Source organism: Pteropus vampyrus, unplaced genomic scaffold (genome assembly GCF_000151845.1).
Source record: "Pteropus vampyrus isolate Shadow unplaced genomic scaffold, Pvam_2.0 Scaffold366, whole genome shotgun sequence".
Taxonomy (NCBI): domain Eukaryota; kingdom Metazoa; phylum Chordata; class Mammalia; order Chiroptera; family Pteropodidae; genus Pteropus; species Pteropus vampyrus.
The window spans coordinates 301,425-307,440 of NW_011889147.1; the positions used below are offsets into that span (position 1 = coordinate 301,425).

General features: G+C 53.9%; 1 protein-coding gene across 2 annotated transcripts in view; it reads left to right on the forward strand.

Moving 5' to 3' along the window:
* TUB (tubby bipartite transcription factor) overlaps positions 1 to 6,016 on the forward strand; it is a 92,312-nt gene that overhangs the window by 68,957 nt on the left and 17,339 nt on the right. The gene's annotated exons all lie outside the window — the stretch shown is intronic.

The following is a 6,016-nucleotide window of genomic DNA, read 5'->3' on the forward strand; positions in this document are numbered from 1 at the left end:
TTTTTCTATTACATCTAATTCCACTTCTGCCATTTTCTCTTCACCGGTGTTCTTGAGGAGTGTTAAATACCCCTAGTTAATGACCTTTTATGAGTTGAAGGTAGAGCACTGAGAGGAAGGCCCGTACTGGGTGGGAGCAATGGCTGGCCCTGTCCTCAGTACTGTCTGCATGGTCCTGCAGCTGTTACCTGGTGTCTCCCTTACCAGGGCATGAACACCTGGAGAGCAGGGACCTTGTCTGGTACTTGGCTGGGTGCCTAGCAGGACCCAGCACAGACAAGATGCCGCTTGGAATCAAAGTGGCATCCCTGGGTAGTTCTTAGGCCCTCTTAGCCTTCCTGGCCCCACGCCAGGTCTTCAGCACACCTGAGGGATATAACGCTCTCCCTTCCCAGAGGGGCTTCCTGGAGTCTCTAGATCACAGAACAAGGATCTCAGGCTGGAAGGGCCCTTACAGGCCGTGGAGTCCTGCGTGAAAGCTTCTGTGCATCCCCACGTACAGCCTTCCGTGAGGTACTGGCTGTGGCCAGGAGAAAGGTCTCCCGGGGGGTGAGCCCGAGCATGTCTCTGGGTCCTCCTCCTCTTGGTCATTGTTAAGGTCCTCCCGTCATGCCCTTACCCTGCTTTCTGGGGAGCAGAATGACTACTGATTAAGCAAGACTCCTGACTCCTGCCGTTCTGCCTCTGGGGTAGCCTCAGAGGTGCCCTGGGTGCTACAGCCCACTGCTTCACCTGGTGACAGTGAAGAGGAGCAGAACTAGGTGAAAATCTCTCCACTCGTTCCCCAAGCTCCCTCAGGGTGTCGTCTTGTTGCTCTCTGCAGTTGAAGAAGCAGAGGAAACACAAGGTCGATAGAGGTGATTCAGGGACAGGGACCTGCGGATGCCCTCAGGCTGGTCTCTGCCCTCTCCCAGCACAGGTCCTGGAGCTGCAGGCAGTGTCCCAGATGTCGCCTGTCCAGCACCAAGCAGAGCGAGACTGTCCTGTTGCAGCTTTTGAGCCCTCCCCCATCCTCATGGGATGGCTTTGACTCACTGACTACTCACCTCAAAGGTCTCTGTAAATGAAACCCCAAAGTCCGCCCTCAGGCTGATGGCAAGCCCTGTCACCTCTATCTTGCCTGCATGGGTGGGCAAGACCTGGGTGTTGAGACCCACTAAGACTTTGACCTTCTCCTGTTAGGTTTCCACTTGTGACATTCTTTGCTTACTTTCCGAAGCCTTGTAATTCCTACTGTCAGAGTGAACAGTTAGTGTCTCTTCTACTTTGTCTTACTTGTAAGTCTGCTGAGAGGCCCGCCTTGTCTTCAGGTCATCAGTAAACACGCTAACCAAGAGAAGCACGATACTAAAGACCTTCTTTGACTGTGGCATGATCCATTGTTGCAAAAACCTTTGAATATTTGTCTAATTGGACTAGCTTTCCACTTACATTGCCTCATCTTGCTCACAAGTTATCATCTCTGGTCTCTGCAGTTCCTTGTGGAAGCCTGGCTGTCCTGTCCTCCCATTTCTTCCAGTAGGCCTGAGGACATGTGCCCCGACTTGCTGGGAACTTGGGCTTGCTCCTAGTGGTCACTAACTCTCCCTCCCCCAGCTGTTCAGTTAACCCCGTCCACAGTCTTATGTTGACTCACTGATCGGCAGACTATAATTTCTTCCCCTATCTGAACATAAGGCTGCATCTGCATACTTCCAGCCTTTCAGCGACTCCCCTCCTTTTTGTTCTTTTGTTCTCTATGGCTCATGATTGCCTTTTGCATGGCCTGCGTCACGTGCTTTAAGAGAGTGAGGTGGGGGATTGAGTCTGAGGTATCTTCCCCAGCAGTTCTGAATTACCAGAGCGGGGAGGGTATCTTGCCTTGGGCACGGGGTTGCAACCAGGCACCCTGGGTGGTCTTTCCTCCCCTGACAGCCTACTTTTCTGATTTCCTGGGTCCAGTAGGGGCAGCTTCCACCATGACTGAGGAGAAACAATGAGGGCAGGAAGCGAGAGGGCAAAGTGGGCATGGAAAGTGGGTCTGTCCATAGGTTGGCCTGGCCCCCACGCTCTGGTCAGCTCAGGTGGATTAGCTGGAGCATGTAGGGTGGGTCTAAGAAGTACTTGTGTGTGTTGGGGGTGGGGACCAACTTCTTAAATATGTTAGCTGTGTCTGGCTTTTTCAGCCCACGGGAGAGGTGCCCTTGCCTCCTTTGTTGTCGAGTGTGGTTCACTCACTCCTCAGATACCTGTTTGCTCCTCAGGGGAAGCAAGGGGATGCGGAGGGGCTGTCTTCCTGGGAGGTAAAAGGGCCACCTCGTTGGTCCTGGGCAGAGTGGATGGATTGGTGGACACAGCAGACCAGGTTTCTCTGACTCTCATGAGCCAGTGGCCGGTGCTTTCCTGGGCCTCTCTGGTCCAGCCCTCAGCAGGAGGTGATTATAATGAAGAAGCCACCAGGGTCAGCTGGAAGACCCATCCATCAGTGCCCTGTCTGCCGTCCGAGTCTCCTGGCGGGGCTGCAGCTGGCAGCCTGGGCTTGGCAGTGGTTCCATAATTGGAGCGCGAGTCATTAAAAAGCCATTACTGTCTCCTTTCATGGTTATCGTTTCAAGCTGCCTAGGATAGTGCCCATTAGAAAGAGGCAGGCCGGGTGTATTGGTGAGAAAGGAAGATGCCTAGGAAAGGTGCTGGAGTGGGAGATGAGAAGGCAGGGCCATCTGGTGGGGGGTGGGGGTGGCGGGGAGAGCGGCTGGGCCTGCTGAGGAGGTAAGAGGAGCTTCGGTTCTCTCCTTGGAGACAGCCATCGTCGTTGTCATTGTTCTCCAATACCCGCAGCTGTTTGCAGGAGATTCTTTGTTACTCACCAGGCATAGATGCTGTGTGATCCAGACACATTGTTGTCAGGCAGAAACACCCACCCAGTGCAAGCTTATCCCTGCTAGGTGACTGTGGTCCACCTCAGACCTTTGCGGCTCTCATAGAAACACCGTGCTGTGCCAGGAACCTGCTTTACTCCATTGCGGTGCCCGTTCTTGGAGCCCCCTCGTTTAGGTGGATTCCTGTTGGCCTCCTGGGTGGTCTTGATCAGCCAGGCAATGTTCTTATTCATCAAGCACATGCTGCCGCCCCCAGCCCTGTGCCGTTCCTCCTGCTGCTCCACCGTGGTGGAAAGAGGTGGTGGACGGCTCTCTAGGCACTCCCAGGATATCTGAGTTTCTGGAATTCCTTAGAAGCCCAGCCTTTGTATTCATCCATTTCTCTCTGAAAGCTGGTGGTTAAGTCTATTCTACCTATAATCTTAGCTGGGGACCAGCATTATTAAAGCTTGCAGCTCTTTAACCCCCGTAAGGGAATGCAGGTGGGGACAGAGGAAGAGAAAGTAATGTTTTCATGGAAAACAGCCTCCTTCCCCCCGGGCATAACTTGTGTGGAAAGCCCATGGCAGTGGGGCGGTGGCCTGTGGTAGGAAACCACCCCCTCCACGCCCCCTGTGCACAGATAAAGACATTATGGGAACACTGGGCAGTGAGGCCACTGGCTGGAACCACCTCTTGTCAGTCAAGCATCGAGCAGCTGCTGTGACCCAGCAGTTCCAGAGATGACTTTGCTAATGTGAGCTTATGTCTCAGCCGGATGTCCCCTTTTCTAAATGACCCATGCACTATGGATATTATCTTTTTTCTGCTCAGCCAAGCCTGGTGCCAGGGATGACCCAGGTGACTGCCCCTGGCCCTGCCCTCTGAAAGTGCAGGTGGCTTGCATCATCCCCAAAAGCCATGAAATGGCCTCTCCTGCTGGCATGAAGGGGAGCCAGTACTACTGTCTTGCAGAGGTGACACATGCTCCTGTGGCCAGGCCACCAGCAAGCACATGACTGAGATTACAGGCTGCCCTGTGCGTGCCTAGGCACAGAGTTTGGCAAGGAGAACACAGTTAGATCTGAGGCCCCGTCGCTCCTGTCAGGTGCCACACGGAGCCCAGGTTGCAGTTTCCATCTGGATCCTGGCAATCTTGAATGAGTATGCGCTGCTCACACAGCAGGCCGCGGTGGACAGTGGTGTTTGGGACTGACCCTTCGAAGTCAGCAGATGTGTGAGCAGATGCTTTGCCCTTGTGTTGTTCAGTCAGGCCATTGGCTTCGGGAGGAAGAGCTGTAGTCTCCCAGACCTAGTAGAGCCCTTGGCATCCTGCCCACTCTGGTACTTACCCCTTTCTTCAGAAGTCCTGCTGCCACTCTCCAGCCTGTGGTGCATGCCTTCTGTGATGGGACACTTTGACCAGGCCCATCAGCTTGAGTTTTCAGGAGCTGGTTCCCTGTTCCCTGGTCCACGGGGAGTCCCAGTACAGCTGTGTACTCTTAGGCAGGTGGGAAATTTTAGGAAGACTGAGGTCTGACTTAGAAGCATGTGTAATGGGTAGTGTTTTCTACTGTGCTCTGGCAGCGGAGGGTTTGGGGAATGAGGCTGTTCTGTGCATGGCCCCAGATCATAGTTGGGGCTCCTCTGAGTGCAGAGCAGCCGGTGAGAATCAGGAAAGGCCTTCCAAGATGGCAAGCAGGAAAGATGGCTGCCACTTAGAAATATGCAGAATCCTCATCAGTTGTGTCCGGGCAAGTGGTGGTGGGCTGTCTGTGATCCATGAACTTCCAGCCACTCTTGGCTGGGTCCCTCAGCACACAGAGACATAAGTAATTTAGATGAGCTGAAGGGACATTTCAGGTCAGTGATTGTTCCAGCTAGAAGGGCTACTACTGCTCTCTGGAGGAGGTGGAAATGGCTTCACCTTGTCCTTGGGGTGATTTGACCTGATTTTTTCCCCTTCCACCGTGCTCACCTGCACACAAGCATGCCCACTTCTTACGCAGATATTTGCATGCATGTATATGCGGTATGTGCTTACCCAGGTAGATGCGCTCACACATTTAGACACCTCCCGGAGTGTGCACGTGCACGAGATACACTTACAGCCTTACACACAAACCCCATGTACTCAAATATGTCTGTGCCAGTACCCACACACAGGTCTGGTTCGGGGACAGGCTCCAGCATAACTGAGGGTCCCTAGAGCTCAGATCCTCAGGCTCCAACACCACCCCACACAGCTGTCCTGACCTTGGGTCTTATAGAATTTGGGCCTAGGTTTCATACATATGTCTTGGACTAGAAAGAAAGCGAAGTAGTTTGAGTTACCAGCTCCCTACTTGTTCTCTGCCTTCCTAGGAGGCCAGGTCAGTCTATGTGAGATGACGCTGCCTGTCCCAAGACCTTGGGGACTCAAGGATTTGATGCCCTGGTGCTGCTTGACACCATGTCTGTGGCCAGGGAAGGGCCCAGTGGCTGGTTGCTGGACCATGTGTTGATGTGCTGTGTCCACTCTGCAGACATCCCTACCCAGTCCTAGCCCTGCCCAGAGGGACTGGTTTGTCTCTTAGCCTTACTCTCCCAATTGAGGGGACCCTCAGCCTCACTGAACAGTGTCAGCACCTCCACTCAGCCACCTAGAAAGCCAGAAGTTTGCTTTGAACAGATGGGGAGAGGTCTGCCCCAGAGGACCCAGCCTCCTCTAGCGGGGATGGAAAGACGAGGGGAAGAGCTGCTGAGAGCTGAGAGGGAGCCGGAGGGAACAGTTCCCTGGTCTGAATTCTGGCCTTGGGCTTGGCTTATTGCCCAGTGCTTCTGGACAGGTTCCCCTGCAACTCAGTCAGGCTCTGCTCATGGGCCCAAGGGGAAAGTCTCCCGTACTCTTTAGGGCCAGGCTGATTGGGCAGTCTTGGGGTTGTAGGGCTCCCAGCAGGAGGTGGGCTCCCAGCAGGAGGTAAGCTCCCAGAATGTCAGAAATAAGGCTCAAGCCTTTCATCCCAGCTGGTTCCCAAGGAGTAGCTTCCCAGATAGTAGCCTTAACCCTTCTTCCCTCTCCCATGGCCAGCAGCCATGATGGGAGGGGTGTAAAGAACACAGATGTGCTGGGTGGGCTCTAAGCTGTATCTTGGCAGGTCATGGCAGGCCCTAAATACCCCTCTCTCCTTCTGCAGTGT